Below are 10,663 nucleotides of genomic sequence, written 5' to 3' on the forward strand. Positions count from 1 at the left end.
CTGCACCACTCAGGAAACCACCGCTAAGGCCTCCAGAGTTTGGCGCTGACTGATAGCTGACATCCCTCTTGTTCCTCTTTTGTCCCTGCTGTGTCTTTGCCATCCCCACAGTCACAATCCTGGTTGTAGCCCTTGTAAATCTCCCAGGCACTGACGTCAAAATTTGTACCCCGCTGTGACCGTTCCCCTGGCCCAAGTCAGACAACTTCCTCCTGAAAGTCTAAAGCTTATGTTAGAGGTGTAAACACTGACCAACCTCGGGTTCTCAGAGCTCAGTAGATTCAGTCAATAAACAATTAGATAAACAGAACTCACTAGCCAACAGAAGATACACTTTGCAGCAGTGGTTTGTTTTTGCACTGTTGTCCGTATATCCCAGCCCTTGGCAGGGGCGGATCCAGAGGGGTGGCCTGGGCCCCCCTTGAAATCTAATTAGCCACCCCAAGTGCCACCCTAAAATCATAAACTAGGATTGGCCTTGTCAGAGGTGGGACTTATGTTAAAATCAACTATTTGGTGTTGCAACAGGCTGCTAGTAGCTTTCTTTGTATTTCAATGTGGCACGTTTCCTTTAGTGCTTTAAATTGTTACTCTGGTAATACATCTTTTTCAGTCCTTAAATAATTACGCTTAGAAGAAAGGGTTAATTAAATGCTATTCATTCTCGTGCGTGTGGACACACACTTCATGCCACCCCTGCATAAGTCAGTGCCCCAGATGGGCCACCCCAATTAAAAAAGTCTGGATCCGCCCCTGACATTGTGCCGGCATAATGGGTCGGCGCGCGTTCCAAAACCTGACCAGAGTTTATAAGAGCTTCAGCCCTTGACTCAGCTCAGTCAGCCTTTAGTTACAGAGAGGATCAGAAGCTACTTGCACAGTCGAAACAAACTCACAAGTGCCCTCCTTAATTATCTGTACTATGTCTCTGTAAGTACTTGAGTCGTGTTTTCTTGCATTTTTAAAGGTTGAAGCTCGGCGCAGGTCGTCTAAAATGCAGTCTTCAATCTGCTCTAACATGTGATTTTTGATATTGGTTTTAACTGGTATTGAAACATGCCTTATCATGGGAGTAACGTACTTAACTGACATGTCTTATTTCAGTTTTAGTCAAGGTTTCTTGGTGCAGTTGAAGGCTGTATACTTCATGTCAAGTGTGTAGCAAGACTAATGCACTAACATGCTAATGTCACTTTTCAGTTCAGCTGTTAAGAGCAAGAGCAAAGCTCAGCAGCGTCCAACTGCTATGGGATCACTCCTCCGATCAGTGAGGCCCTGCCTGAAGAGGCTGACGTGATCCAGACCAAAAATACGTGTTTGACAAGCTGAAATCACATGATATGTCCGAGGGTGACCTGGAGCTTCAGCACAGGTATGATACACCTTTTTCTATTTCATTATTTTCATATTGTAAAACGTGCAGTTAGTGAGAACTGAAATCAACTTTAGATTTTTATTGTGTTGTTGTGACTTTGCTTTTGTGAAACTTACCTGACTTGTTTATCTCTATAAAAAAAAAGAAAAGCAATATCTTTTAATAAGTAAATGCAAGTGGTATACCACGTGTCGGAGGGACCATGGCATGCTTTGTTTCAAAGAAATGACACTGTTTGAAAATGCTTTTTGTGTTTCTTTGCAGAGAGAAGGTTGTTGAGAAAGTGGAGTCACTGTTTAAGGAGTGGCTCACAGAAACATGTACAAGTATGGTAAGACGACTGTTTTTATTCAGCTTTCTTGTTGTTTCAAAAGTAAACTTTTTGTTGCAAAGATAATGCATTCTTATTATAACTTTTTGTCATTTTAGAACGTGCCAGAAGTGGTGAGATAGGCTAAGATCTCTTACCATCTGGGAGCTCACATCAAAGGTAAGTAACAGTTTCTTTACCAAACTCTAGGAGTATGTCAAGACTGTGGTAGCTTGTAACTTTGGTTCATAAAATATGACAAAACTTCTTAATTAGCCATACATTTAAATACAGACTTTGCGGTCATATGAGTCTGTGCTGGTTTGACAGGTGCTGATATTGACGGCCTCTGTGTGGGACCTGGATTCCTGGAGAGGAAGGACTTCTTAACCTCCTTCTACGAGAAGCTTCAAGCGCAGAAGGCGGTCAAAGACATACGGGTACGCCCTTGAAGTGATTCAGTTCGTACAAGTCAAACATTTTTCTCTCTAATGCAACAAGAGACTGACGATATTGTTGTTTCTTTAGGCCAATGAAGAGGTGTACATCCCAGCCTTCAATGATGGGATTGAGGTAATTTAGTTAGAGAAGAAAGAACCTCTACAATCTTTTGTTTTGTTTGCCTGTGTACCACTTTGTGTATTTGTCTCTTTTTGCCGTGGCTGTCTGTATTCATCTTTTCTCATGCTCTTTTATAGGCTACAGACTTGCAGAGGAGATCCTGACGAATGTGCCGAATGTCTCGAACTTCCGGCTGGCTTTGAGAGCCGTCGAGCTGTGGGCCAAACGTGAGTCGCAGAATCCCAACTAGCTTTCTAATCACACAATAATTACACATAAACACAAACAATGTCACACACTGTGTTGGGTTTAATTCTTAACCAGACTAGAAGTCATAAACCGCATCTGAAATCATTCTCTATTTCACATGTAGGGCACTATATGTACCACCTGACATTTTACATCATAACTTTAATTAGTATGCACTTTATTATGCTGTAAAAATCACACAGTGTAATGAAACATCAATAATGAAGCTTATATTCTACTTTCTCATAAAACACACAATGCTGTATTTTTAATAGATGTGAATAACAATAATTCAAACACATGCAGCTGTCTGTGGTGTCTACATTTGCTACCAGGGAACCACAGCCGAAGAGCAATGCTTACTGTGTGTGTGTGGAGACTTCTTATAATACTTGAAAGCAGGTTAAGGTGCAGGTCTTCTGTTTGAACGTGTTTGTAATCCTGCTTTGTAAGACAGATTTATGACTGTTTGTCACATGTATAGTTTTTTATTGTATTTGTTTTCATTTCCCCCAAACTTTACACCTTTACAACATTTAAATAAAGTAGAAGGAAGCAGTTATATGAGAGATAAAACTGGCAGTGGGCTATAGCAAATCAGAGCAAGCCGTTATTAAAACAACGAAACATTGTGAACTTTAAGTCTTAATCCCGTTCCTCCTCCTCGTGTGTCTCTGCAGGGCGTAACATTTCCGCCAACACGCTGGGCTTCCTGGGCGCCGTTTCTTTGGCCAGAATTTGGCAGGCTTACCCAAACGCCACAGCGTCGACCCTGGTGAACAAATTCTTCAAGGTGTACAACATGTGGCGAGTTTTCGACTTGAAACGTGCTTACAGTCAGGGGTAGTCTGGGGAATAAATAATGCCTTGTTTGTGATAAAATACATTTGAGTTGTTTTTAGGATCTTTCACTCTGAAAATGTTGCTACATTAGAATCCTTGGTGCTAAAAAATACAACAGAGGATGAGATGATCTGAAAATCCCAGTCGCCTTGGAGAGACGGGAGGACCGCGTCTGCAGACTGCCTGTGTGGAATCCGAGGGTAAGGCCTCGCACAGATTTCTATTAGCATTTTAAGCTGCAAACATAAAATCAAATGTCCTTAAAGGCACAGGTACGCTGAAAATACTGTGTTAATCTGCATTTCCAGGCTATTCGCGGTGACCGCTCCCACCTGATGCCCATCATCACCCCGGCTTACCCACAGCTGAAGTCCGCCTGCACCGTGAGTCGCTCCACCTTGGCCATCGTGAAGGAGGAGTTCAAGAGAGGTGTGTTACCACCGCTGATTTTCTCTCCTGTTTGACACAAAATCAGTGGGTCAGGAATTTTAATGACTGTGTGTCACTTTGTATTAAGTTTCCATGTTTTATTCAAACTTCTTGTTGATCATACCGTGTATACAAACCAGTTTCCCTTTGTCGTTCACAGGCTTCACAGGCTTCACAGTCACCGAAGACATCCGGCAGAACAAAGGAAGCTGGAGACAACTGTTTGAAATCTCTAACTTATTAGAGCAGTGCAGGTATGTGTTACACAGTGTGAAGAGGGAAATGAGGATTTACACACTCACACTCTGAAGCCCTTTGTAGTAACTGTTTATCATTTAGATATATTTAACTTGTACCTCTGTAAAAACTGTAGAACTTGATGACTTTTAAAAGAATAGATTTGCATGTAAACGCTGTAAAAAGATGTGATTCCTCTACTCAAAACAACTACTACTGTACTCTTTATATTCTGTATTGTATGTACTGTATATATGACTTACTCTAAGTTATGTAGACTTCAATCTATTTGCACAAGCATCATAAAAAGTCAACAGGTTTTGTCTTTTAAAATGATATAATGAAGGAAAGTGTCCATCTTTGCTCGGTCATGTTACTCAGCTGCAGCCTGCTTGAAATTAATACAGTAAGATTCCAGCCTTGTGCCGTCTGTTGCCATTGTTCTGTCTCTTATGTTCTGAAGGCATTACTCTACGCTGGAAACAACGTCAGCTACAAAGGAGCAGCATCCAGACTGGTGAGTACACAGAGCAAAGAACACGAGGAGTTCAAGTGAAACTGGAACAACTGCAGACATTTTTGTAGACAATCTGACATCTTTGGGCGAGAGCACTTCTTATTCATGCCCGTGGTTCTCTTTGAGGGAGGAAACACTTTTAATATTTTATTTCCAGCTGCTGTAGAGCTTTTCTCTTTCTGAAAAAAATAAATGTTTTGTTCCCACAACAGGGTCAAGCTAACAGTGAGCCGCCAGCTTCCTGCCACTGCAGCTGTCAGCGCAGGCCAACCGGCTGTGAAGAGGAAAGGCTGGCCTCAACCTCTGATGGCAGCAAAGAGGAGCAGAGTTGATGACGTACGCCAAACTGCTTTGATGATGAGAAAACGACATTTTAAAAGGAAGTGTTTCAACATTTAGGGAAACATGCTAATTTACCCGCTAGCCAAGATTTAGATGAGACTGATAGAGCTAATGTCTGTGTGATAAAAATGAATGTTTGGGGAGCCACTTTTATTTGGTTTAATATTTATAAAGAATTATTTAAGGTAAAGTTTATTTTAATTGATTTGTCAGAAGATGAATCAGAAAACAAAAGAGCGCAAAGTGAAGATCTTTCAGCAGCAGAAGCTTCTAACTGTAGCTGGCTACCTGTCAGTCCCTGCACCTCTGCACTTCCAGTACCAAAGAGCCCTGGAGTTAGCTGCACAGTACTCATGCTGAAAACTGGCCCCCCTTTTCAAGGGGTTTGTCTAGGTGAGCCCTGGGTATCCTGTGTTATTTATAAGCCCATATAAATGGCCTTATGATAGAATGAAGCCGCTAAAAAAATGATGCATTCAGGTGAATTGGCAGGTTTTGAGAAAGATATAAAAACCTGGGTAGGCTCACCATTTTTATTGCATTTACCCATCCAGTCATGGATAAGGGAAGTGTCCTCCATGACTCAATGTTCTCTCTGAGCTTCTCTATTGATTCTGTGAAATTAAATCTGAAAACCAGAGCTGGAAGTTGCCTGAAGAAGTCAACAGGGTCGAGCCCACAGTGAGCCACCAGCTTCCTGCAACAGCAGCTGTAGACGCAGGCCAACCGGCCGAGAAGAGAAAAGGCTCGCCTCAACCTGAAGTGCCAGCGAAAAGGATGAGAGCTGATGAGGTACGCCAGACTGTGTTTGATGATGAGAAAATGTCATTTTAAAGTTTCATTGTTGTTTTGTGTGGTAAAACATGAAGCTACAGCTAGCAGCCTGTTAGCTTATCGTATCTCATTAATCAGTACAAACACCAAGTGAGTAAGAGTAAGTATTTCCTGGCTGATGATAAGTCTTATTAGGAGCCACCCATAGGCGTTATGCTCCAAGTGTCTGGCAAAGTGTGTGAGACAGACTCCGGTCTTTCGCCTTGTACCAGATACGTTTAGCTTGAGGAGACGTATTTGCATCCTGATTCAGTTCTTTCATGAGAAATGTTGCAAACTAAATATCATCCATTCTCAGGTTGTGCCTGATGACGAGCTGCCTGACCTGCCCACCAGCCTCTTCACGCCTGCTGCAGCAAAAAGCTCCATCAAGTTCAAACTTCAGGTACACACAGAGTTATAATATAGACTTCTTACTTTCCTATACCTGTATGCTCTTCTTCTCTCTCCTGCCTTGTTATGTTCCTCACATGACTTACTTACATAGACGGTTAGAGTCATGGGAGGCAGAGCTGCATGAATGTTACATTTCTCACCACTAGAGGGCAGTGAAGTCTTTCTGCTGTGACCATAGCAAGGGGACGGGTACTCAGACGCACTGTTCAAAGACTAGTCACTTGGTGACAGCAAAACCTGATGCAGATTAGAGTTAAGGGAGCGTCCTGATATGTCGGTAATATTTCTATATTTGGGTCTTTAAAGGAAAGAGATACAGATTTTATATCCTTGCACCTAAATGAACTGATCAGCAGAGCGGTGATGGTCGTGCTAACAATCATTTTGTGACGATGATTTATGATTTATTACGTTGTGCTTTTAAAAGAAGTATTTTTGTTATACTTTCTGTGAAGGTGTTTGATCATGTTGCTGGAGGTGCTGTACTCAGAAGATAAGGTTTTTTCAGTTGACCCGCGTGAGCTCGTCACAGAGCGATGCTTTTAAGTCGTCTGCACTCTTTGATTAATTGTAATTAAGGACAGGGAGAAACAAACATCACTCATTACTGAAGCATAATTGTTTTTAGGACGTTTTTGGATGAAGAGGATAATAGCAAGTACACTTCAGATTTAAGTAGAGCTAAAAATCACTCTCAATCTAACACCATTAAATATGAACTGTACAGCAGATGGCCAGGTGTACCTTCACGAGTACAGAGCCTGGCTTTACATCACACAGAACACATGTAAATATCATCCTCATGTTTTCACCTGCTTCTGACTGCACTTCCTCCCTCCTGCTTTGGCTTCTTCCTTCATATCTGACACTCAGTAATCCCACGATGCAGACTCTTGGCCACGACTCAACAATTAATTACATGAAATGGGCAAAAGACTTCTTTAATGCACCTGAGCCATCAGAGTTTTCTCATCAAGTCATAATGTGAAATGGTTTCTGAGTGCTGGAGGGAGAACGGGGATTAGATAGTTGGGTTGACCACTTCTTGACCTTTGATGTTTCCCATCATCGAACAACAACTTTTCTAACTACAGGTTCAAAAAGAGCTGAAATCTTTGCTCCTCGCTGAAAGTTAATCATGTGACTTGTTATCATTGAAACATTTTAAAGCGAAGCTCGACTAAAATGTTGAGAATTGTTGCAGAAACACATGACCATCTTTCTTCTTCTCTCTTCATTGTTTTCCTGTTGAAATGCAGCATGTGTATCATTAGCTGAGGGATTTGTGCCAGACGAGACACCGCATATTCAGCCATAGGGAGCACACTCATAACATGGCCTAGTTAAAGGTTTTCTGTTGTTTGCATCCCAATCCGGTCAAAATTTCCCAAGATGAAGCTTGTAAGAGCGTGTATGTTGTTGCTTAGGAACAGTTTTTTCTTGCGCCCCTGGTAGGTGGTCTCTTTATGAATATCATTACATATCCCCATTCAGGGGAGGCGAGACATCTTTATCCCTCGCAGACCGTGTTTATCGCTATTTTCACTCCTAAATTTAGGAGGGATTTTTATGCTCGCTGTGGTTTTAGACCTTTATTTATTCACTGATACATGCAGTCATGATGCGAAGTAAGTGCTGACATAAAGTACAAGCTGGAAAGTGATTTAAAACTTTTAAATAGTCATCCAAAGGGCCAAATATTCCACTCAAAGGGAGGCTGATTTGTCCCAGAGCAGCATACTTACATTTGTGTCTAATTAATCACGGACAACATTAGGACTTCATCCAGAGGTGTATCCACAGGAGGTCCAGTCCAGGGTAAGGGGCTCCCCTGTAGTTGTGGCCCCTCTTCCTCCCGCCGCGTGCACTCTGTGTGGGGCACAGGCTCAGGGCACGGCCCCCTGTCTTCCTGCTGGGCCTCCATCTGCTGCCGAGGTGGTTAGGTCTCCGGATTGATGGCAAGACAATGAGTTTATGACATGTGTCGCCGTGAGTGACAGAGGGTCTCGTCCCAACTGGGCCTCCCGACGACCACGGATCTCACATTTGTAGTCGGCACTTTGCCAAGGCTAATGGGAGGAGTGATCCTCCTGCTGTGGGATGGGACTTGTAGTTTACAGCTGGCTGGTAATGCGGGACAAGGAGCGAATCTCCCCGGCTTCTGACTTAAGACTCTTTGGTGGCACGTTAGCACGACTTACATTATGTGGCTAAAACTGAACAATAATCTACTGTAGCAGAAAGTCGCTGGTAACTTCTGATTTGTACACGAGCGTTGATACTTGCTCTCCTGCCAGTGGGCCGATTACTCCTCCTCTTCTAAACTGCTCTCTGAAGTTCCCCGGTTGACCCAGCAGTGCTCCTCTCACACGCCTGTCAACACGCTGTTTCTTTCCACTTTGGTGGGTCCAAGTTAAAAAGAAATCGCTTCCTTCATCTCCCACTCCTCTCCTCCTTGCCCCCCCCAAAAAAACAGAATGATAAAAGCTCGACTTTCACACGCGAGAAACTGCAACAATGCTACTGTACCTTCAAAGGGGAAGATGGCACATTGTGAGATGACAGGGTGTTGATGTGAGAGTGTTGTCTCCTTCCCGGGTGAGATCAGAGGAGGCCCGGTGGATGTGTACTGTTTTGTTGCTGTGATTGATCTGACCAGCGTGGTGGAGGGGAGGTGTCATGGAGAACAGACTTACCAAGGTCTGTGTGTGTGTGTGTGTGTGTGTGTGTGTGTGTGTGTGTGTGTGTGTGTGGCTTCTGCAGGTGGAAAAAAGCTTCAAACTGTTTTGTTGACTTTCCAGATGATCGGATTCTGTTTGGTGCTTTAAATGAGCGGTAATTGTAACATTTTAAAGCTGGTTTCAACAATAAAACCTTTTTTAAATCAAGGTTATAATAAAATCCTGGATACCCGATCAATACTAACACTTAATATTTGGAACACATTTTGTTGCTTTAAGTATAATGTACATGTAAAAGCAGGAAACGGACAGTGTGGTGTCTGAACCCTTTGTACTTCTAAGTTTTATTTGGACCCGTGGGTGACCCACAAGGGGTTTCACATGCCACTCCATAAACTAATCGAGCTCCTGACCAAGAAGGAAAACGACATCCTCGACCTCCGACCAACATTTTATTTCTTGATTTCTTGATTGATCGATTTTTATGAACCCTCCTCTCCTTAACCCCCAACCCCCCTACTCTTACCCTAGGGACCAGGGGAACGGGAACAGGGGAGCAGGGTATATCTTATCCTGCAAAGGCACCTTTACTGCCTGTATTGTGTGTCTGTATTGTTTTCATGCAATTAGTAAAATAAAACTGCAAACATTGCAAATGTTGTGTCACATTGTTGCAATAATAAAATGCCAGGGGATTGTGTAAGATAATGTACGTCGTCCTGCAGGCTTTGAATTAAAGGTTAACTACATATACATTCTGGTTAAAGCAGAGTCGGTTGGTGCAGATGCAGATTTGATGAGTTTTTAATGTCAGTGTTAACACAAAGATACTTTCAGAGCCTCCACAATATTGCATCTGATATTCAATGAATAACCTTCAGAGACTTCATGAAAGCAACAGAAACACTGTAAAAAGGAAAAAGCTGACAACAGCTGATGGAGGTAAATCGTGCTTTTCCTGCTCATCTCGTGTGGAAACTTATCTGCAGCAATGACTGTATATTAAATATATCTATCTTTTTGTACAGTCTGTGATCTGCAGTCTCAGTGGACTTCATCGAGTCTCAAACAGTACTTACTGTATGTAACTATCTGGCAGCTAGATGGTCAATAAACAGTGTTTTAGCCGAGCCTGTAAAGTATTCAGAAAGATGTAAGAAAGATGGCCGCCCTGCATGTCAGCACTGAGCAGTGTGATGAGTGAAGCTGTGAGGAAGGAGAACAAATGAGCACACACAGGACGAATAAAGTGAAAGTGCATGAAACTTAATTATGAGCTTATGTTAATGTTCAAGGCTCTTTGTAAATTGGAGGCTGATTTAGTCAAAGATTGTCACTAGAATTGAAAACTTCTTGCGGGACTTTAAGGATATTTTCATAATTTTCAGGATTGGTATGAAAATCTTTATTTAATGTTATAAATGAGACGACAAACTGAAAAGAAGAGAGGTGACATGAGCTCAGGAAGAAGATACAGTAACAGAAATATTTGACTGATTCATTTATATGCTTGTTACAATAACCAATAATCTTCTGGTGTCAGAAACAAAAATGTCTTGAATTCATCAAACTCTTCGTAATGCATCTGTCAAACCTTTAAAGGACACAGAGTCCAAGTAGAACCACGTTTTTGTCGACTAAAAAGTTTCATTCAGAGATATTTTTTTAATGTGCTTATTAATTAGTAAAGTCAACATTATGAAGACTTTAAGTTGTGTTAAAGACCAAACAAGTGATTGACAGGTGTTAATCACTTTCCCTGCCACACTGTCACTAATCATCCAATCAGCACCGTGGTACTGTAATCATGTAGTTCCTAGTCACATCCAACAGTGTGAAATCAAAAACACTGAACACACAGAGCCTCGTTTCACTGACCCTGACCCCAT

Source organism: Semicossyphus pulcher, unplaced genomic scaffold (genome assembly GCF_022749685.1).
Source record: "Semicossyphus pulcher isolate SPU_LCO1_2020_fin unplaced genomic scaffold, fSemPul1.0.p SCAF_11, whole genome shotgun sequence".
Taxonomy (NCBI): Eukaryota; Metazoa; Chordata; class Actinopteri; order Labriformes; family Labridae; genus Semicossyphus; species Semicossyphus pulcher.